General features: G+C 46.3%; 1 non-coding gene across 1 annotated transcript; it reads right to left on the reverse strand.

Moving 5' to 3' along the window:
• Positions 1 to 24,378: 24,378 nt before the first annotated feature.
• On the reverse strand, positions 24,379 to 24,450 carry trnaw-cca (transfer RNA tryptophan (anticodon CCA)). Its single transcript has one exon. It is a non-coding gene; the product is annotated as a tRNA-Trp (tRNA).
• Between the last annotated feature and the right edge of the window lie 61 nt (positions 24,451 to 24,511).

Here is a 24,511-nt window from a genome sequence, read left to right on the forward strand (position 1 = left end):
TCCACCATTACCCTCAAACCATGGGACCAAACCTGGCTCAGTGAGATGTGTAGAAGAGCAGGCCAGGAGCGGCACCAGGCGCACCTAATAATGAGACCATTCCGAACTGGTGAAACTGGATATGGAACCAAGGCGGGCCAATGCAGCTCAGATACAGATTATCCAGGATCTAATTGAGTGAAGGAACAGGGCTGAGGGGCTGAATGGCCTCCTCATGTTCCGATTAGTCTGTCACCATTAAGAAAATGTTACGGAATGGCTTTCTTGGATCCCAGTGGATGATCTCATACTCACCGACATTGTACCCAGTGCTACAGTTTAACCCACGATCTTGCAGCCAAAATACACATTTTGAAAAACTGCAAAAAGTTAATGCACTGCCTCTGGGGGAGCTCGAACCACCAACGTTTCGGTTAACAGCCAAACGCGCTAACCAATTGCGCCACAGACACTGGCTGAAAAGTTGATTACAACATATACTAAAGCCAGAGATTACCGAGATAAAACCTCAGGTCACAGAGAGCAAGATAGCAACTGTCCAGACTCTGTTTACTTGTGCAAATTAAAAAATGTAACTTTCATTGTCGGAGGGACTGAGGTTGTCATTTCAATGTTTTCAGCTGATTTCACAGGCGATCCCCACCTCTGAATCCCCCAGCAGAGAATTCAAGGAGAGTTTGATATAAATGAGATTCAACATTAGTATCCGAACATTACTCTTGATTCGGGACTCTGATCTCTCTCCAGCATGTCGCTGCTGAAGATTGAATTTGATATAATTTCACCTTGTCTCGTGATCAGAGCGGCTCAGTGAGACTTCGGCCGTCTCTCCCTTCACAACCCTTCAGTGCGGAGAAAAGAACAAGGAATTTTACACATGTGTTCTGCTCTGTAACTTTATTTGAACATTTCACTGCATTTCACGCTGTGTACAACACGGTGAGGTCCCCCGTGCTGTGTCAGCTTTGTATCTTTATCAACACTCCAGCTTTACATTAACACAACCTGAACTCCGAGAGCTGGTCGGGTCACATTGCCCGAAGTGAGGAATGAGCGAGCGGGGCAATTCCTCCCGGGGTTAGAAAATCCTCCGAAAGAATGACAGAATATTTAATTTGCTATGAAGCCGAAATAGCTCAGTTGGGAGAGCGTTTTAAAGGTCCCTGTTTCGATCCCGTGTTTTGGCAGCTTTTAATCATAGTCACCTCCTTCACTATAAGAGGAGCGAATCAGGGGAGATTTTCCATTCTCACACGGGCGTCTCCCAAAGGAAATGCAAGTAAAAGCCGCATTTTACTCGTTAGATCCTGCTCCAACCGCTCGCTGCAGGTTCGAATCGAGTCGGGGTCTCGCCGACTGTTTTTATTCCGGGACTGAGGGCGGGGCTGTTCAGCGGTGGTGCGATAATCATTTTTAGAATGAGGTTTGTTAGATTAAAGAGCTCTTTTACAGTTACTTTCGATTTACACACTGCCCAGTTGTATATAGGAACAATGTTTAAGCGATGTGGTGTGTTCAAAGTTTGTGCAGTAAATTGGTCAGCCAGTCTAAGCCTGAATGACATATTTCCCAGCCTGGGTTCGAGCCTGCCCACGAGCGCATTGTGGCCGGTAAGCTCAGTTGGTGAGAGCGTGGTGCTAATAACGCCAAGGTCGCAGGTCCGATCCCTGTACGGGCCATCGGAATATTTTCATAATTTTACGCTTTTCTCACACATTTCAAATACAAACTTTGTAAGGAAGCCGATGCAAACTGAATCTCACGGGGGATTTATTTGGATTAACATCCATTGCACCTTTGCCACCAGGGCTGAGAAACACATCTTTCTATTTATTTGTCTTTCTGAGTTTGCTGATGAACGTTGATGGGATGTGGACGTCGCTGGCTAGGCCTGCATTTAGTGCCCATCCCTAATTGCCCTTGAGAAGATGGTGGTGAGCCGCCTTCTTGAACTGCTGCAGTCCATATGGTACACCCACAATGCTGTTAGGAAGGGAGTTCCAGGATTTTGGCCCAGCGACAGTGAAGGAACGGTGAAACAGGTCCAAGTCAGGATGGTGTGTGGCTTGGAGGGGAACTTGTAGGTGGTGATCTTCCCATGCGTCTGCTGCCCTTGTCCTTCTAAGTGGAAGAGGTCACGGGTTTGGAAGGTGCTGTTGAAGGAGCTTTGGTGAGTTGCTGCAGTGCATCTTGTAGATGGTACACACTGCAGCCACAGTGTGCTGGTGATGGAGGGAGTGAATGTTGAAGGTAGTGGATGGAGTGCCAATCAAGCGGGCTGCTTTATCCTGAATGGTGTCGAGCTTCTTGAGTGTTGTTGGAGCTCCACTCATCCAGGCAAGTGGAGAGTATTCCATCACACTCCTGACTTGTGCCTTGTAGATGGTGGAAAGGCTTTGGGGAGTCAGGAGGTGAGACACTCGCTGCAGAATTCGTAGCCTCTGGCCTGCTCTTGTAGCCACAGTATTTATATGGCTGGTCCAGTTCAGTTCCTGATCAATGGTAACCACCAGGATGTTGATAGTGGGGGATTCAGCGATGGTAATGCCATTGAATGTCAAGGGGAGATGGTTAGAGTCTCGCTTGTTGGAGATGGTCATTGCCTGGCACTTGTGTGGTGTGAATGTTACTTGCCACTTGTCAGCCCAAGTCTGAATGTTGTCCAGGTCTTGCTGCATATGGTCACGGACTGCGTCAGTATCTGACGAGTCTCGAATGGTGCTGAACAGTGTGCAATTTCAGCAAACATCCCCACTTCTGACCTTATGATGGAGGGAAGGTCATTGGTAAAACAGCTGAAATGCGAGGAGCATTTGTAATAAGGTGGATGAATTGGCTGCGCAAATAGAGGTAAACAAATATGATTTGGTTGGGATTACGGAAACGTGGGTCAAGGATGGCCAAGACTGGGAACTCAACATCCAGGGGTATTCGATATTCAGGAAAGATAGGCAAAAAGGAAAGGGAGGTGGGGTAGCATTACTGGTTAAAGAAGGGATTAATACAATTGTAATGAAGGACATTAGCTCTGATGATGTGGAATCTGTATGGGTATAATTGAGAAAAACTAAGGGGAAAAAAACATTAGTGGGAGTGGTATATAGACCTCCCAACAGTAAGGCAGAGGTTGGGGATGGCATTAAAAGGGAAATTAAAGAAGCGTGCAATCAGGGCACAGCAGTCATCATGGGTGACTTTAATCTACATATAGATTGGGCCTACCAAATTAGTGACAATACTGTGGAGGAGGAATTCCTGGAGTGTTTACGGGATGATTTCATGGACCAATATGTCGAGGAACCAACCAGAGATCAGGTCATCTTAGACTGGGTATTATGAAACGAGAAAGGATTAATTAGCAATCTTGTTGTACGAGGCCCCTTGGGTCTGAGCGATCATAATATGATCGAATTCTTCATTAAGATGGAGAATGAAGTAATTGACTCAGAGACTAGGGTCCTCAATTTAAATAAAAGAAACTACGATGGTCTGAGGAGCGAGTTGGGTAGGATTAATTGGGGAATGGCACTCAAATGGTTGACCGTGGATAGGAAATGGCAAACCTTTAAAGACCGAATGGATGAGCTACAGAATTTGCTCATCCCAGTTTGGCATAAAAATAAAACAAAAAAGGTGACTCAACCGTGGCTAACAAGGGACATTAGGGATAGCATAAGATCCAAGGAGACGACATATAAATTGGCCAGAAAAAGCAGTAATCCTGAGGATTGGGAGAAGTTTAGGATTCAACAAAGGAGGACAAAGGGATTAATTAAGAAAGGGAAAATAGAATATGAGAGTAAGCTATCAGGGAACATAAAAACTGACTGTAAAAGCTTATATAGATATGTGAAGAGAAAAAGATTGGTGAAGTCAAGCGTAGGTCCCTAACAGTCAGAATCATGGGAATGTATAATGGGAAACAAAGAAATGGCAGACCAACTAAATTCATACTTTGGTTCTGTCTTCACAAAGGAGGACACAAATAACCTCCCAGAGGTGCCAGGGAACATAGGGCCTGATGAAAGGGTGGAGCTGAAAGAAATCAGTATTTGTAGGGAAATGGTGTTAGGAAAATTAATGGGACTGAAGGCCGATAAATCCCCAGGGCCTGATAATCTACATCCCAGGGTACTTAAGGAAGTGGCCCTAGAAATTGTAGATGCATTGCTGATCATCTTCCAGAAATCGATAGACACTGGAACAGTACCGATGGATTGGAGGGTAGCTAATTTTACCCCGCTATTCAAAAAAGGTGGTAGAGAAAAAGCGGGGAATTATAGAACGGTAAGCCTGACATCGGTAGTGGGGAAAATGCTGGAATCTATTATAAAAGATGTAATAGCAGAGCACTTGGAAAGCAGTGACAGGATCGGACAAAGTCAACATGGATTTCCAAAAGGTAAATCATGCTTGACTAATCTACTGGAAATTTTTGAGGATGTAACTGTTAAAATAGATAAGGGAGAACCAGTGGATGTGGTGTATTTGGACTTTCAGAAGGCTTTCGATAAGGTCCCACATAAGAGATTAGCGTACAAAATTAAGGCACATCGGATTGGGGTCAAGGTATTGACTTGGATAGAGAACTGGTTGGCGGACAGAAAGCAAAGAGTTGGAATAAATGGGTCGTTTTCCGAGTGGCAGGCAGTGACTAGTGGGGTACCGCAAGGATCGGTCCAAGGACCCCAGCTGTTCACAATATATATTAATGATCTGGACGAGGGAATTGGATGTAATATCTCCAAATTTGCAGATGACACAAAGCTGGGTGGGAGGGTAAGCTGTGAGGAGGATGTCGTGAAACTCCAGTACGATTTGGGCAGATTGGGTGATTGGGCAGAAACATGGCAAATGCACTATAATGTGGATAAATGTGAGGTTATCCACTTTGGAGGCAAAAACAGGAAGGCAGATTATTATTTGAATGGCAATAGATTGGGAGAAGGGGAAGTGCACAGAGACCTGGGTGTTCTTGTGCACCAGTCGCTGAAGGTAAGCATGCAGGTGCAGCAGGCGGTTAAGAAGGCAAATGGTATGTTGGCCTTTGTAGCAAGAGGGTTCGAGTACAGGAACAAGCATGTCTTGCTACAGTTGTACAGGGCCTTGGTGAGACGACACCTTGAGTATTGTGTGCAGTTTTGATCGCCTTACCTGAGGAAGGACATTCTTGCCATGGGAGGAGTGCAGCGAAGATTCACCAGACTGATACATGGGATGGCAGGAATGACGTATGAGGAGAGATGGTGTCGATTGGGATTATACTCACTGCAGTTTAGAAGATTGAGAGGGGATCTCATCGAAACCTATAAAATTCTGTCAGGCCTGGACAGACTAGATGCAGGAAGGATATTTATGATGGCCGGGGAGTCCAGAACCAGGGGTCATAGTCTAAGCATAAGGGGTAAGCCATTTAGGACTGAAATGAGGAGGAATTTCTTCACCCAGAGAGTGGTGAATCTGTGGAATTCTCTGCCACAGAGGGCGGTGGAGGCCAGTTCATTAAATATATTCAAAAAATAGTTGGATATATCTCTTAAGGCTAAAGGGATCAAGGGATATGGGGAGAAGGCAGGGACAGGGTACTGAATTTGAATGATCAGCCATGATCTCATTGAATGGCGGAGCAGGCTCGAAGGGCCGAATGGCCTACTCCTGCTCCTATCTTATATGTTTCTATGTTTCTATGGATGGGCCTAGGACACTGCCCTGAGGAACTCCTGCAGTGATGTCATGTGATTGAGATGAATGACCTCCAACAACCACGGCCAACTTCCTTTGTGCTAGGTATGATTCCAACCAATGGAGAGTTTTCCCCTTGATTCCCATTGACTTCAATTTCGCTAGGGCTCCTTGATGCCACACTCGATCAAATGCTGCCTTGATGTCAAGGGCAGTCACTCTCACCTCACCACTTGAGTTCAGCTCTTTTGTCCATGTTTGGACCAAGGCTGTAATGAGGTCAGGAGCTGAGTGGCCCTGGTGGTACCCAAACTGGGCATCGGTTAGTAGGATATTGCTGAGTAAGTGCTGCTTGATAGCACTGTCGACGGCACCTTCCATCACTTTGCTGACGATTGAGAGTAGACTGATGGGACGGTAATAGGCCGGGTCGGATTTGTCCTGCTTTTTGTAGACAGGACATACTTGGGTTGTGAAGGGAGAGGCGGGCCGAAGTCCCACTGAGCCGCACTGACCCCGAGCCAAGGTGAAATTAAAGTCAGTTCAATCTTTAGCAGCGGGCGGCTGGAGAGAGAGAAGATTCCGGAATCAAGGAGAGATTTTCTTATTTTGTTGCATCGCATTTATATGAAACACTCATTGACCGAGCTGGGAATCGCCTTTAAAATCAGCCCAAAAATTTAAAACGCAAACTCCCCACCATCGGGATGAAGTATCCTAAACTGCACCGACTGGGCTAACCGGACTGGTCTGTCGCAAGGACCCTGCCTGTGCTCCAGTTTCCTCTCAATTACCCGGTTTATCAGTAAATCCACCAGCAAATGCCCGAGGGAACCTTATTACTGATTCATTGTCCAATTACTTGAATAGAAAGCGAGCGGAGGAGAAGGATTGAGAGCTTTTCGTGTGGATCAGAAGTGATGTTGTTTGACGGAGAAGCGACACAATCTCAATCAGTGCAGAGAGAGGTGAGTCAGCGGGTCACCTTCTCCCTTAACACATCCTTCTGACTTGCGGCTGACAAACTGAGCAGAGGTTTTGGGACTGCAGCAATTATCACGCTCGCCTTACGCCCGAAATGCCCCCGTTTCCGCTCCAGGACGGGATGAATGATATTGGATCTTGCTCCAGGTGAACCCCCAGTGATGAGTTTCTTTCCCTGTGTGGAAAATTGCCCAAGTATGTCCTGTCTACAAAAAGCAGGACAATTTATATCTGAAGGAATGAGATTCCACACTTATAAAAGTTAATTTTCAGTGCTAGGGAGGTTGCTTGGTGGAAATTAAGACGACTTCGACTGAAATGGGCGGGGTTGATGCGGTGTGTGAAATATGGTGACGATCTATGGTTATTATGGTTATTATCCGAGGCGACGCTGCAGGATCCTTTAAAGATCTCCCGCGGATCCACTGAAACTAGTCGAACGTGCAGCTTTGAGAGGGGCTTTCTGCACCATCAGGGCAGGAAACGGGAGTGAGGGAGGAACACTGTCAGTATCTGTGCTGTGGTTGAGTCTGTGAAGAATGGTCCGGGATCAGATAATGTACAGCCTCTATGAAATATTTTATTTTATTCATATTTAATTACAATATGTTTTCTTTCATTGTTCATATTTATTAAATTGCAATAGGAAAGGTTTATTTTCAGTTTGAACCGGGCACCATTTCTAGAACATAATGTTTCCCCCCAGGATCGAGCCGGAGACTTTTCGCCTGTGCGGTGAACATGATAAACCACTACACTACGGAAACCTCTGCTTAGCTAAACATCCAGAAAGAACTGTTCAGCGAGAAGGTGAAATGCTGAATTCCAGATTCTGGATTTATTTCCTTTCACTGCCATTTCTCTGACCGAAACTGCACAAGTCAAAAATGTTCCTTTCAAAGTCATTAAACTGTCGAATTTCCAGGTCGCCCCCGAATCTTCTGAATCAGATGCCTCCAGTTTTCCCACTCAATCAATGTCCCTTTGCAATTTTCTGCTCCTATCCTCACTAATTACTGTGCCACTGTCAGACTTGGTTTACAGCTATCGATCGTAGGATCCGGAATGCACTGCCTGAAAGGGTGCTGGAGGCAGATTCAATCGTGGTTTTCAAAAGGGAGTTGCATAAGTAGCTGTATGATTGTCTGATTCACTGAGATCACCTCTCGTTCTTCTAAACTCCGGAGAGTATAGGCCCAATCTACTCAATCGCTCCTCATAGGACCGCCCTCTCATTGCAGGAATCAGTCTAGTGAACCTTCTCACACCCCATCTAAGGCAAGTATATCCTTCAACAGGTAAGGTGACCAAAACTAAAATACGGTTTTGATCTGCTGGTAGTAAGCGAGCAAGGATCTGCGAGATATTGCAGTTTGTACAAGTGTTCCCTGGTGGTCTAGTGATTAGGATTCGACGCTCTCATCGCCGCGACCCATTGGTTCTTACAAAACTGTTTAATAAAATAACCCAACTCTGTTAGACACTTAATAATTCTCTTAATCGACCCACTGCTTGTTGTTGCACACTGAAGGGAATGCTAACATGTTTTCCAGGTGAGAATCAAACTTTAGTAACATTTTTGTAGAATCAGACAGCACAGAAGGAACGCATTAAGCCCCATCGTGCCTGTGCCGGCTCTTTGAAAGAACTATTCAATGAGTCCCACTGCCCTGCTCTTTCCCCATAGCCCTGCAAGTGTTTCTTTTTCAACTACATTTCCCTTTTGAAAGTTAATGTTGAATCTATGATTCTTTGACACTGTTTTTATTTTTACACGGCCTGGTTCACAGTTCTGAATATTGTCCATACGCAGCAAGTTGAATTGTTGTTCAGAAGCTGCTCGACCTGTTGTGTATTTTGAGCAGTTTCCCAGTTTATTTCCCTGTGATGTGATGATTGTGGGGTCTCGGTGTCTGTACTTGGATTTGCTGCAGTCCGCCGGCAGCAGGTGGTGAAAGCGGGCCAGAGACAGTGACTGACAGGTGAGCTAGTTTTCCTTACACACCTTGGAATTCAGGAGAACCTGGTTCTTGGTTTGCAGAGCAAACTGCTAAAATAAAGTGTGTAAAATGAGAAGGGAAAAAGTTCATGACATGCAAAGCATGGAAATTACTGTGTGAAATGGGCCTCGGATAATATTAATGTCAATATGTTTCTGCCTGACATGGTGGTGGAAGCAGATTCAATATTAACTTTCAAAGGGGAAGGAAATTGAAAAAGAAACGCTTGCAGGGCTTTGGGAAAAGAGTAGGCAGTGGGAATAATTGGATCGCTCTTTCAAAGAGGCACAGCCACTATGGGCCGAATGGCCTCCTTCTGTGCTGTCTGATTCTATGATTCTATAATAATTATCGCAGTTTGTCTGTCACCCAGTAAACTTAATATTAATTCCTGCAGTGAGCAACACAATGTTGTGGGTTGATTAATGATGATTGAATCAATTATGAAGGTTCTCACTGACTTGAATTATCCCTAAATACCTTCGGTTAACAAAATTCTCTCAATCGCAGATTAAAATGAACAAATGATGTTGTACCTTTGAAAGAGCTATCCAAATAGTCCCACTCCGCTGCTCTTCCCCCATAGCCCTGCTGACACTCCTGCCAGTGGAAACTGTTTCCCCCATAATTTTGAACAACTCTCTTAAATCTCCCCTGAAATGGGATTAATGGAGGTGAATGTGGGCAAATGTCAAGTCATCCACTAAGAAAGATTGGTCAGTCTATAATCTGAAAACATTGGCAGAGAATATTTTTTTTCTGTGAAATAGCCGGTCCTGTTTAATTTAACAGAAGTTGCCCCAGATCCCTGCTCTCACAAGCAATGAACATTTGAAAGCATTCTCCTAAAATACGATGTGTAAAATGAGATATGGGTTAAAAGTTCAGCACATGCAAGAGCAAAATAATCCGCTGTATTTCGACTATCCCTCAGTAACCACATTTTAATGTATTTCATTCTGCAAAAGAAAGTTATTGGCTCAAGATCAGTGAGTCAAAACAGGACAGAAGGGAGCCATTCGGACCATTGAGTCCGTGCCGGCTCTCTGTCGAGCAACCCAGCCAGTCTCATTTCCTGCTCTCTCCCCGTAGCCCTGCAAGTTTATTTCCTTCTAGTGCCTATCCAGTCTTCCCTTGAAAACATTGAGTGTCTCCGGTTCCACCACTTTGGGTCGGAAACATTTTGTAAAATATTCCCCATTAAAAATGAATTAACATGAATAAGTTAATTAAGTTTGTGGTTAACGATGAATAAAATAAAATCTCTTAAAGCACGTATAGTTTCTCTGTGCAATTCTGGGCCATCAGCAGCAGCAGAATTGTATTCAACCACAATCTGGTCGGGCAGATCCATCACTCTACCATTACCTTCAAGCCAAGGGTCCAAACCTGGTTCAGTGAGATGTGTAGAAGAGCAGGACAGGAGCGGCACCAGGTGCACCGAAAAATGAGACCATTCCAATCTGGTGAAACTGGATATGGAACCAAGGCGGGCCAATGCAGCTGAGATACAGATTATCCAGGATCTAATTGAATGAAGTGTGATGAAATATGCCATTCATCAGGCACTCTGTATTCTCTGTGTTTGATTGAGCCTGTGACTGTGACAAGCAGGGGAGTTTAGTTTCAGTTTCATTTCCTTACCTGTATTGTATTGTGTGTAGGGCTCCGCCCATTCCTGGCCCCTACTTAAGCAGGCCCCAGCGTGTCTCACAGGCAGTACAGCAGAACTCTGGATGAGAGACACTTCTCCACTGTGTATTACTTTCTGAGTTAATAAAAGCCTTGCTTTGCTCCGTTAACGCTGAGTCTCGGATTCATTGAGGCACATCAATTTTATTAACTCAATTTTCAACGCAATGGATCAACTCTTGAAACCCGAACGATTGGATTTGGACCCGCATGCTTCGGACGCATCGGCACGATTTGGACACTGGTTTAAGTGTATGGAATTCTTCCTGGACAATTCCGCAGCCATCACAGACGCTACGGATGCTGAAAGTATGAAACTCAGAATCCTGCGGAATTGGGTAAGCCACCGGGTTTACCCCCTCATCCAAGACGCCGACACGTACCCGGCCGCATGCGACATCCTAAAGGTGCATTACCAGCAGCCTATGAACGAGGTGTACGCTAGGCATCTGCTCGCTACTCGCACACAGCGACCTGGGGAATCGCTGGATGAGTTCCTAGTCACCCTGAAAACGCTTGGCAAAGACTGCAAGTGCCAAGATGTAAAAGCCGCAGTGTACACTAACGAGCTTGTTCATGATGCCTTTATCACAGGCCTCAGCTCCACTTACATCCGGCAGAGACTACTGGAAAAAACGGGATTGGACCTGAAACAGGCTGTGGCCCAGAGAAACTTGGGCGCCTACTCTTCAGCCCGCGCCACCCACGCCACCACGTGTGCACCAAGGGCGCCGCCATCTTGGAAGGCATCTTCCCCGCCCGGCAGCCCGACACCGTCGGGGCCCCGCTCTCCCCCCAGAAGCCCTACGACAGCCGCGACGTGTCGGGGCACCAACTGCTACTTCTGCGGGCAGCCGAAGCACACCAGAAACCTGTGCCCGGTGAAAGGCACCACCTGCTTTAACTGCGGTAAGAAGGGGCACTTCAGGAAGGTGTGCAGAGGAAACCCCGCTGGAAAACCCACCACCGCTGCGTGTGCGCCGTGGGAGCAGCCCGACCTCGTGGGGTCCGCCATCTTGTGAGCAGACAGCGTGGACGCCATCTTGTCTCGATCAGGGCCCTACAGTGGCATCGGTCAAAGTGGACCAGACCAGACCGCACCCGTTATCCAAATCAATGGTGGACATCGAGGTAAACGGGTGCGGGGTTAAATGTTTAATTGACAGTGGAAGCACGGAGAGTTTTATCCACCCTGAACTAGCACAACTCTCTCTAATGGTGGTCCCTGCTCGGGGCACCATCTCTATGGCTGATAAAACCCAGACATCGACCATTATGGGTTACTGCGCGGTACAATTGTCCGTTAACGGAACTGTATACGACAATTTTAAATTACTAATCATGAAGAGTCTATGTGCGAGCGTGATCTTGGGCCTGGATTTCCAGTGCCACCACCAAAGCATCACGCTCAATTACGGTGGGTCCCAGCCGCCCCTCACAGTGTGCGGTCTGGCTACCCTGAAGGTAAAGCCGCTTTCGCTATTCGCGAACCTTACTCCCAACTGCCGGCCAATAGCGACCAAAAGCAGGAGGTACAGCTGGGGGGACAGGCAGTTCATCGTGACGGAGGTGGACAGGCTGCTGAGGGAGCGCGTTATTGAACATAGCAACAGCCCGTGGTGTGCCCAAGTGGTGGTGGTGAGGGGTAGCGGGAAGAAACGGATGGTGATCGATATAGCCAAACGATCAACATATACACCCAACTAGACACCTACCCGCTACCCCGCATATCAGAAATGGTGAACCAAATTGCCCAATACCGGGTGTTCTCCACCATCGACCTCAAGTCAGCGTACCACCAGCTCCCTATCAGACCAGAGGACCGCCCGTACACTGCCTTCGAGGCGAACGGACGCCTCTACCAATTCCTCAGAGTCCCCTTTGGGGTGACGAATGGGGTCTCGGTCTTCCAGAGGGAGATGGACCGCATGGTCGATGACCACCACTTGCAGGCAACCTTCCCCTACCTCGACAACGTCACCATCTGTGGTCACAACCAGCAGGATCACGACTCGAACCTCGAGAGGTTCCTGAAAACTGCACAAAAACGCAACCTCACTTACAACGAGGACAAGTGCATTTTCAACACCACGCGCCTCTGCATACTAGGCAGCGTGGTGGAGAATGGGGAAATCGGACCGGACCCCGACCGACTGCGCCCCCTACGGGAGCTGCCCCTGCCCAACACTCCCAAAGCCCTGAAAAGGTGCCTGGGGTTATTTTCTTATTATGCCCAATGGGTCCCCAACTACTCCAACAAAGCCCGCCCCCTCTTGAAAGCATCCTCTTTTCCGCTCTCTGCTGAGGCCCATGCCACCTTCAAAAGCATTAAGCGGGATATTGAGTGGGCAACGCTACAGGCAGTGGACGAGAACACTCCCTTTCAAGTGGAAAGTGATGCGTCTGACTTTGCCTTGGCGGCCACACTCAACCAGGTGGGGCGGCCCATAGCTTTCCTCTCGAGGACCCTCCAAGGGCCCGAGATCAGACACTCCTCCGTGGAAAAGGAGGCCCAAGCCATCGTGGAGGCAGTGCGCCACTGGCGCCACTACCTAGCCGGCAAACGCTTCACCCTACTTACCGACCAGCGGTCGGTAGCATTTATGTTTAATAATAAACAGAAGGGGAAGATTAAAAATGATAAGATTCTCAGGTGCCTCAACAGCCTGTTCTGCCTGTTCGGTATGCCGAGCTACATCCACCTTCGAGTATGACATCATTTACCGGCCAGGGGCCCTTAACAAATCCCCCGACGCCCTCTCACGAGGGATGTGTACCAGCGCCACCGGGGATCGGCTACAGACCATCCACAACGACCTCTGCCACCCAGGGGTCACACGGCTGTTCCACTTCATAAAGTCCCGCAACTTACCCTACTCGATTGAGGAAGTTCGGTCTCTGACCAGGAACTGTCGCACTTGCGCTGAATGCAAGCCTCGGTTCTAACACCCAGACAGAGCCCACATAATCAAAGCTACACGGCCCTTTGAGCAGCTCAGCTTAGATTTCAAGGGCCCCCTCCCGTCAGTCGACCGCAGTGTTTACTTCCTGAACATTGTGGACGAATACTCCCGTTTCCCATTCGCCTTCCCCTGCCCAGACATGACCAGCGCCACGGTCATTAAGTGCCTCAACAGCCTGTTCTGCCTGTTCGGTATGCCGAGCTACATCCATACGGATAGGGGGGCGTCCTTCATGAGTGAAGAGCTACGCCAGTACATGCTGTCCAGGGGGATCGCCACGAGCCGTACCACCAGCTACAACCCCCAGGGTAACGGCCAGGAGGAGCGAGAGAACGGGACAGTATAGAAAGCAGTCACTCTAGCTCTAAGGACCAAGGGCCTCCCTATCTCCCGCTGGCAGGAAGTCCTCCCAGATGTGCTCCATTCGATACAGTCGCTATTGTGTACTGCCACTAATGCCACGCCTCATGAACGAATGTTTGTCTTTCCACGGAAATCCACCTCAGGCGTAGCCATGCCGTCATGGCTCTCCACCCCAGGTCTGGTGTTTGTACGAAGGCATGTGAGGGGCCACAAGATGGACCCTCTCGTGGAGTCAGTGTACCTACTCCACGCCAACCCCCAATACGCGTATGTCCGGCACGCCGACGGAAGGAGGACACCGTGTCCATAAAAGACGTCGCCCCAGCCGGTAATGACAACAACCACGACAACAACAGCAACAACGATCACAGCAACTCTTACCCACCCACTATCGTTTCATCACCCCCGGAAGAACATCGACCAGCGGTGCCCCCACCAACTACCCCTTCAACAACCCTGGCGGCGCCACCGGCAGAGACCCAGGAGGCCACCGATGACACCCAGCCGACACCCGCGGCACCACAACAGCAATGTCGGTCACAGAGGACTATCAAACCCCCGAACAGACTAAATCTGTAGAAGGGGTGAATGTGATGAAATATGCCATTCATCAGGCACTCTGTATTCTCTGTGTTTGAGTGTGCCTGTGACTGTGACAAGCAGGGGAGTTTAGTTTCAGTTTCATTTCCTTACCTGTATTGTATTGTGTGTAGGGCTCCGCCCATACCTGGCCCCTACTTAAGCAGGCCCCAGTGTGTCTTACAGGCAGTACAGCAGATCTCTGGATGAGAGACACTTCTCCACTGTGTATTACTTTCTGAGTTAATAAAAGCCTTGCTTTGCTCCATTAACGTTGAGTCTCGGATTCATTGAGGCACATCATGAAGGAACAAGGCTGAGGGGCTGAATGGCCCCCTCATGTTCCTATTAGTCAGTCACCATTAATAAAATGTTACGGAATGGCTTTCTCGGATCCCAATGGATGATCTCATACTCACCGACATTGTACCCAGTGCTGCAGTATATCCCATGATCTTGCAGCCAAAATACACATTTTGAAAACCTGGAAAAGGTTAACGCACCTTCACTGGGTGGGTGCGAACCACCAACTTTTCGGCTAATAACAGAACATGCTAATCGATTGCGCCACAGAGACTGGCGGAAAAATCGATTACAACATATACTAAAGCCGGAGTTTACGAGATAAAACCTCAGGTCACAGAGAGCAAGATAGCAACTGTCCAGACTCTGTTTACTTGTGCAAATTAAAGAAATGTAACCTTCATTGTTGGAGGGACTGAGGTTGTTATTTCAATGTTTTCAGCTGATTTCACAGGCGATCCCCAGCTCTGAATCCCCCAGCAGAGAATTCAAGGAGAGTTTGATATAAATGAGATTCAACATTAGTATCCGAACATTACTCCTTGATTCGGGACTCTGATCTCTCTCCAGCATGTCGCTGCTGAAGATTGAATTTGACATAATTTCACCTTGTCTCGTGATCAGTGCGGCTCAGTGAGACTTCGGCCGTCTCTCCCTTCACAACCCATCAGTGTGGAGAAAAGAACAGGGAATTTTACACATGTGTTGTGTTCTGTAACTTTATTTGAACATTTCAGTGCATTTCACGCTGTGTACAACACGGTGAGGTCCCCCCTGGTGTGTCAGCTTTGTATTTTTATCAACACCCCAGCTTTACATTAACACAACCTGAGCTCCTAGATCTGGTCGGGTCACATTGGCCGAAGTGAGGAATGAGTGAGAGGGGCAATTCCTCCCGGGGTTAGAAAATCCTCCGAAAGAATGACAGAATATTTAATTTGCTGTGAAGCCGAAATAGCTCAGTTGGGAAAGCGTTTTAAAGGTCCCTGTTTCAATCCCGGGTTTCGGCAGGTTTTAATTATATTTTCCTCCTTCACTTTAAGAGGAGCGAATCAGAGCAAGTTTTCCACTCCTGAACAGGCGTCTCCCAAAGGAATGGGAGTAAAACCGTATCGGACCCGCTAGATCCCGCTCCAACCGATTGCTGCCGGTTCGAATCCAGCCAGGGTCCCCCCAACTGTTTTTATACCGGGACTGAGGGAGGAACTGTTCAGCGATGGTGCGATAATAATTTTTAGAATGAGGTTTGTTAGATTAAAGAGCTCTTTTACTGTTACTTTCGATTTAAACTCTGCCCAGTTGTATATAGGAACAATGTCTATGCGATGTGGTCTGTTCAATGTTTGTGCAGTAACTCGGTCACCCAGTGTGAGCCTGAAAGACAATCTCCCAGCCTGGGTTCGGGCCTGCCCAACGGGTAAATTGTGACCGGTTAGCTCAGTTGGTGAGAAAGTGTGCTAATAACGCCAAGGTCGTGGGCTCGATCCCCATACGGGACATGGGAATATTTTCATAATTTTACGCATTTCCCGCACATTTCAAATACAAACTTTATAAGGAAGCCGATGCACACAGAATCTCACGGGGGATTTATTTGGATTAACATTCATTGCACCTTTGCCACCGGGGCTGAGAGACACATCTTTCTGTTTATTTGTCTTTCTGGGTTTTCTGATGAACGTTGAACAGGCGGCCTGTTCCCGATAAAGGTCACAAGCAGGTAAGAGACAGACAGAGCGGCTCTGACCCCGCGAGATGGGCAAAAGGCTTCAGTTCAGGACAAATGCATCAATGAATTGTTCGCCCGGCACCGAGAGAGACAACATCCAGAGAAAAACACAGGAGGAAATCGATTTCAAGTGGATGCCTACCCGCTCTTGGTGCCGTGCTTTCGCGAACACGTCTTTTGTGTTCTCATCTAAAAAGTGTCATTTTGTACAAACAGTTTGCCTGGCGCGAAAGAGTTAAAAAGGGGGCTCATACTGAAATGGACGTGGTTGCTGCGGTGGGTGAAATATGGTGACGATCTATCGTTATTATCCGAGGCGACGCTGCAGGATCCTTTCAAGGTTTCCCGCGGATCCACTGAAACCAGTTGAATGTGCAGCTTTGAGAGGGGCTTTCTGCGCCTTCAGGGCAGGAAACGGGAGTGAGGCATGGACACTGTCGGTATCTGTGCTGAGTGTCAGTCTGTGCAGAATTGTGCAGAGAAAATATACGGGTTCGTTGAGATTTTTAACTTTATTGAAATGTCAGGACATAATTTCTTCCATTTTCTTATATTAATTCAATTTTAATGGGGAAGGTTTTCAAAACGTGATAACCACTACACTACGGGAATCTCTGCCGTAATTAGTTGCAGCAAGAACATCACAGAAGAGAACTGCGATCTGCAAATGCAGGTCCGGGATTAACTTTTGTATTAATACACGTTATTATTTGATTTTCACAAAACTCATTAAACTGTGGAAAAAGATGGACAATTGTTCTAATTGAAGAATCAACTTTCTGTTTCAGACTGAAGGAAATCCAAAGATGGTCACCGAGTGACAGGCAAAACTTTCATAAGTGTTTTGTCTTTTGCTTGTGAAGAATTTTCAACAGCAGTTGGTTAAAAATGTTCAGTGTTTGTCACACCGGGAATCTGCTGCAGCCGTTGTTCAGCTTAAGAGGAACCGACAATTGTCGCCGCTTTTACACAGGGGAAGAAACTCGCCCCTGGAGGTTCAACTGGAGCAAGTTCCAAAATCATTCATCCCGCCCTGGAGCAGAACCGAGGGCATTTCGTGTGTAAGGCGAGCTGGATAATTGCTGCAGTCCCGAAACCTCTGCTCTTTTTGTCAGCCACAAGACAGAAGGATGTGTTCAGGGAGAAGGTGACCCGCTGACTCACCTCTCTCTGCACTGATTGAGATTGTGTCGCTTCTCCGTCAAACAACATCACTTCTGTCCCACACTAAAAACTCTCAATCCTTCTCCTCCGCTCGCTTTCTATTCAAGTAATTGGACAATGAATCAGTAATAAGGTTCCCTCGGGCTTTTGCTGGTGGATTTACAGATAAACCGGGGAATTGTAAGGAAACTGGAGCACAGGCAGGGTCCTTGCGACAGACCAGACCGGCTAGCCCAGTCGGTGGAGTGTCGGATACTTCATCCCCACGGTGGGGAGTTTGCGTTTTAAATTTTTGGGCTCATTTTAAAGGCGATTCCGAGCTCCGGAATCTTGTCTCTCTCCAGCCGCCCGCTGCTAAAGATTGAACTGATTTTCATTTCACCTTGGCTCGGGGTCAGTGTGGCTCAGTGGGACTTCGGCCCGTCTCTCCCTTCACAAGCCATCAGGGCCGAGAAAACAACGGGGAATTTTACACACGTGTTGTGTTCTGTAACTTTTTATAATCACTTCAGTGTATTTCACTCTGTGTCCAAGACTGTGAGGTCTTCCCTGGTGTGTCAGCTTCCGGTGTTTATAAACACTTCAGATTTCCTGATAATGTTGTAGAATCGCATTTTTTGAAAGAGTCATTGACCGAGAGGTGCCGGGGATTTAGAGCTGGGGATCTCCTGTGAAACCAGCCCAATAATTTGAAACACAAACCACCCCTGAGATTAAGAGTCTCAGGCTCTACCGACTGAGCTAGCCGGGCCGGTCTGACCCCGCGCACTGCTTGTGTTACAAACCATGAACCAGTTTCCCCTCAATTCCCAGCTTTACCAGTAAATCGGCCAACAAAAGCCCGAGAGAACCTTATTACTGATACTTTATCCAATCACTTTAATATGTGTTTTCTGGTTAGCAACACTTCTGCCGCCGGAAAATGTTCTCCTTGTTTACTTTATTAAAACTCTTCATGATGTTGAACACGTCGAGAAAATCTGCCCTTATCTTCTCTGCTCTGAGGAGAACAACCTCTTCTTCTCCACTGCTCCACGGAACTGAAGTCCCGCATCCGTCCTAAAGCGCAGTGCCCGAATTACACACAATACTCCAAAGGTTTGGTATAACTTCCTTCCTTTTGCCCTCTATGCCTCTGTCTGTAAAGCCCAGGATTCCGTTTTCTTTTCTAACACAAGACAAAATGCTGCGGATGCTGGAAGTTTGAAATAAAAACAGAATTTGCTGAAAATACTCAGCAGCTGTGAATGGCAGGTGAGTTGGAAAAAAGCGAATTAGGCTCGGAGTAGTGTGTAAGGGTTCCATGGTGTAATGGTGAGCACTCTGGACTTTAAATCTAGCAATCGGAGTTCAAATCTCGCTGGAACCTGGTTCCCTCTTGTCCCAGCTTTTGTAAAAGTAATTTTGATGGCAGCTGTGTGATTGGCTGCTCAGCAGCGGGAAAATGTCGAAGCTGAAGGTTTGGATGAGAAAAGGCCGGGCCAAAATGGAATGGTGGAGGTAAAATTTGTCCAGTTCTTCCAATATTGCTGCTGGGCGAGGTTTACAAGTAGCCTTGAGAGGGCAGTGATGTATCGCCATTGCAGTGCTGGTCCCCGACACAAACTCCATTCCCGAGCCTCCGACTTCATCCCAATCCCTGGCCACTGAGACTGAACGAGACAGCTTGCAACCTTGGTGCCGCATTTGACACTGAGATGAGCTTCCGCCCAAGACGGTCTACTTCCACCTCTGTAACGTCGCCCGACTCCGCCGCTGATCTGCTGCTGAAACCCTCATCCTTGCCTTTGTCACCTCTAGACTTGACGATTCTAATGTACTCCTGGAAGGCCTCCCATCACCCTCCCTCCATAAACTTCATCTCATCCAATCCTCTGCTGCCCGTATCCTAACTCGCACCATGTCCCGTTCACCCATCACCCCGGCTCTCACTCACCTACATTGGCTCCCAACCAGGCGACAACTCAATTTTCAAATTCTCTTCCTTGTTTTGAAATCCCTCCATGGACTCGCCCCTCTCTATCTCTGTAACCTTCTCCAGCCCTACACCCTCTGTGATCTCTGCACTCCTCCAATTCTGGGCTCTTACACATCCCCGATTTTAATCCTTCCACGATCTGCCGTGGTGGGATTGTGAGCTCAGGTCTCCAGATCATCATGAAGTCTGCGGCTGAGGAACAGTTTGTGGCGGGACCAGCACTGCAATGGCGATTCATCGCTGCCCCCTCAAGGCAAACCTCTCCACCAGCAAGCACTGGACAATTTTTTCCCCACCATTCCACTTTTCCTCTGGATTACAGGTCGAGTAATATAATCACTATGCCGCCATACCCCATAATTAATTGATTGAAGAATCGTTAATGAGCAGCGCAGAATCTGAACCAGGAAGAGTCAATTAGAATAGGGAATTCAATGTCCAATCAGGCACAGAAAGAGAAATAAAGAGAGGAAAATAAATGTTGGATTAAGAGGGAGAAAAGAAAGAGACAAAAGTAAAAACATTTTTATAATATCAAAAATCTTCAACAACAATTTATATCTGAAGGAATGAGATTCCACACTTATAAAAGTTAATTTTCAGTGCTAGGGAGGTTACTTGGTGGAAATTAAGACGACTTCGACTGAAATGGACGGGGTTGATGCGGTGTGTGAAATATGGTGACGATCTATGGTTATTAGCTGAGGCGACGTTGCAGGATCCTTTAAAGTTGTCCCGCGGATCCTCTGAAACCGGTCGATTGTGCAGCTTTGAGAGGGGCTTTCTGCACCATCAGGGCAGGAAACGGGAGTGAGGGAGGGACACTGTCGGTATCTGTGCTGAGTTTGAGTCTGTGAAGAATGGTCCAGGATCAGATAATGTACAGCCTCTATGAAATATTTTATTTTATTCCTTTATAATTACAATATGATTTCTTCCATTGTTCATTTTTATTAAATTGAAATAGGAAAGGTTTATTTTCAGTTTGAACCACGCACCAATTCTAGAACATAATGTTTCCCCCCAGGATCGAGCCGGAGACTTTTCGCCTGTGAGGTGAACATGATAAACCGCTACACTACGGGAACCTCTGCTTAGCTAAAGATCCAGAAAGAACTGTTCAGCGAGAAGGTGAAATGCTGAATTCCAGATTCTGGAATAATTTCCTTTCACTAACATTTCTCGAACCGAAACTGCACAAGTCAAAAATGTTCCTTTCAAAATCATTAAACTCTCGAATTTCCAGGTCGCCCCCGAATCTTCTGAATCAGATGCCTCCAGTTTTCCCACTCAATCAATGTCCCTTTGCAATTTTCTGCTCCTATCCTCACTAATTACTGTGCCACTGTCAGACTTGGTTTACAGTTATCGATCGTAGGATCCGGAATGCACTGCCTGAAAGGGTGCTGGAGGCAGATTCAATCGTGGTTTTCAAAAGGCAGTTGCATAAGTAGCTGTATGATTGTATGATTCACTGAGATCACCTCTCGTTCTTCTCAACTCGAGAGAGTATAGGCCCAATCTACTCAATCGCTCCTCATAGGACAGCCCTCTCATTGCAGGAATCAGTCTGCTGAACCTTCTCACACCCCATCTAAGGCAAGTATATCCTTCAACAGGTAAGGTGACCAAAACTAAAATACGGTTTTGATCTGCTGGTAGTAAGCGAGCAAGGATCTGCGAGATATTGCAGTTTGTACAAGTGTTCCCTGGTGGTCTAGTGGTTAGGATTCGGCGCGCTCATCGCCGCGACCCATTGGTTCTTACAAAATTGTTTAATAAAATAATTCAAGTCTGTTAGACACTTAATAATTCTCTTAATCGACCCACTGCTTTTTGTTGCACACTGAAGGGAATGCTAACATGTTTTCCAGGTGAGAGTCAAACTTTAGTAACATTTTTGTAGAATCAGAATGCACAGAAGGAACCCATTAAGCCCCATCGTGCCTGTGCCGGCTCTTTGAAAGAACTATTCAATTAGTCCCACTGCCCTGCTCTTTCCCCATAGCCCTGCAAGTGTTTCTTTTTCAACTACATTTCCCATTTGAAAGTTAATGTTGAATCTATGATTCTATGACACTGTTTTTATTTTTACACGGCCTGGTTCACAGTTCTGAATATTGTCCATACGCCGCAAGTTTAATTGTTGTTCAGAAGCTGCTCGACCATTTGTGTATTTTGAGCAGTTTCCCAGTTTATTTCCCTGTGATGTGATGATTGTGGGGGCTCGGTGTGTGTAACTGGATTTGTTGCAGTCCGCCGGCAGCAGGTGGTGAAAGCGGGCCAGAGACAGTGACTGCCAGGTGAGCTAGATTTCCTTACACACCTTGGAATTCAGGAGAACCTGGTTCATGGTTTGCAGAGCAAACTGCTGAAATAAAGTGTGTAAAATGAGAAGGGAACAAATTCATGACATGCAAAGCATGGAAATTACTGTGTGAAATGGGCCTCGGATAATATTAACGTCAATATTTTTCTGCCTGACATGGTGGTGGAAGCAGATTCAATATTAACTTTCAAAGGGGAAGGAAATTGAAAAAGAAACACTTGCAGGGCTTTGGGAAAAGAGCAGGGCAGTGGGAATAATTGGATCGCTCTTTCAAAGAGGCACAGGCACTGTGGGCCGAATGGCCTCCTTCTGTGCTGTCTGATTCTATGATTCTATAATAAGTTATCGCAGTTTGTCTGTCACCCAGTAAACTTGTTATTAATTCCTGCAGTGAGCAACACAATGTTGTGGGTTGATTAATGATGATTGAAACAATTATGAAGGGTCTCACTGACTTGAATTATCCCTAAATACCTTTGGTTAACAAAAATCTCTCAGTCGCAGATTAAAATGAACAATTGATGTTGTACCTTTGAAAGAGCTATCCAAATAGTCCCACTCCGCTGCTCTTCCCCCATAGCCCTGCTGACACTCATGCCAGTGGAAACTGTTTCCCCCATAATTTTGAACAACTCTCTTAAATCTCCCCTGAAATGTGATTAATGGAGGTCAATGTGGGCAAATGTCAAGTCATCCACTAAGAAAGATCGGTCAGTCTATGATCTGAAAACATTGGCAGAGAATTTTTTTTTCTGTGAAATAGCCGGTCCTGTTTAATTTAACAGAAGTTGCCCCAGATCCCTGCTCTCACAAGCAATGAACATTTGAAAGCATTCTCCTAAAATACGATGTGTAAAATGAGATATGGGTTAAAAGTTCAGCACATGCAAGAGCAAAATAATTCACTGTATTTCGACTGTCCCTCAGTAAGCATATTTTAATGTATTTCATTCTGCAAAAGGAAGTTATTGGTTCAATAATGGTTATTAAATCAATTCTTATTTTATCACATTAGATGCATGTTATTAATTTAATAAAATTACTTCGCATTAATTAATTAAAAACGGTGATATCAAAATTAATTCCCTAACCGGGAATCGAACCCGGGTCAAAGTGTTGAAAGGAATCGGTTATGAATCGTTTAAAGTTGTCCTAGAAAAATTTCACACTGCTAAATTAAAATCACGGTTACAATGTGAAAGAGGATTGAAACTGACAATACAAACGCTAGGCAGCGCCCGCGGTAAGACAATGCTTAAATTTAAACAGATAGTAGCGAAGTAACCGCTGAGCTGAAGCTGACACCAATAAAAAAAGTGGGAAACAACTCAATATAAAGGATGAGCTCACATATATCAGGGCCCGTGCAGTCTGGTCAACGTCAAGCCCCTCCTTTCTTAGTCAGAGACGTGAAAGGGAGTCAGACGCCACAAACTTGAATTAAAGGCACAAATACGAGTAACACTTACTTCCAAATCTTTTCACTGTAAATTAATTTCACTTTATTTCTCAGCTGATTGCGTTGAATCTGAAATTCAGCACAATGGGATTTTATGTTCACTACTGATTCTATTTTCTGTGCACGGTAGAAATAACCGGTCCTGTTAAATTTGACCAAAGCTCCCCAGATTCCTGGTGTCATCAGCAGTGACCATTTTTAAACCAGACTCCTAAAGTTCAGTGTGTATAATGAGATATGGGCAACGGTACAAATTATTGAACTATCGACTCTACCACTGTTAGCATTTCTTTCATTGTGCAAAAGAAGATTATTGGTTAATTAATGATGCTTTCCCGTGAAAGCAACATAAAGTTTATCAAAATGCTTTCGCCCAACGTGGGGTTCGAACTAACGAACATTGAAATTAAGAGTCTCACACTCTGGCAACTGAGCTCGCCGGGTCTGATCACTTTGAACGTCTTTGTCGCTGCTTGCAGCCAGGTGCCTGGTGGCTCCGCTCCAGGGGTTTAACTTGTCCTGCAAACCATGAACCAGGTTCTCCTGAATTCCAAGGTGTGTAAGAAAATCAAGCATCAAAAGCCCTTTCATTAACCACAGGGCTTCAGGCAATGTTCTGATCGCAAAGCGCTTTTAGACACAAAACTATGGCATCTTTCCAGCAATCTGAGAAGTAGAGTTCTCATCTTCAGTTTCTTCAGGTAATCCACTCCCCAGGTCATTACCTTCTTTATTCAGGGCTATGGGTAGAACCAAGTGCCAAGAGAGGACAGGTGGGCTGGCAATATCAGCAATCTTTATAAACCCAGTATATCCAGCTCTGTGCTGATAGTTTTTGGGACCGGATCCAGTTCTTCATCAATGATGACAGGTTCTGGTCTCGGAAACATCTGCTTGTCAATATCTCTTGCCGATTTCCCGGTGTTTCCCGATTCTGTCTGTCTCTCTGGCTCAGTTTATTCTATGTGTGGCCACCTGCAGGTTGACTTTGAACGAATAACTGTATTTGTGAATAGTAAAATTAAATACATGAGGGCATCAGGCGCTTCACTCCCTGACACTGGGGAAACAGTGAGACAGACTTTAGAGCAAGGGTCTGGTTATCGTGAAACATCAAAGAAAATATTAATTACGGGATTATCCAAAAAAACGATGACCTCGACGTGATTTGAACACGCAGCCTTCTGATCTGGAGTCAGACACGGTACCGTTGCGCCACGAGCTCCACACTGCAACCAGCGATGTTTGTATATATACACGTTCATCAAACACTGTTTCATTTCTCC

This window comes from Somniosus microcephalus, unplaced genomic scaffold, assembly GCF_052327205.1.
Source record: "Somniosus microcephalus isolate GS21.2 unplaced genomic scaffold, FLI_Smic_1.0 unresolved_chr4, whole genome shotgun sequence".
NCBI lineage: Eukaryota > Metazoa > Chordata > Chondrichthyes > Squaliformes > Somniosidae > Somniosus > Somniosus microcephalus.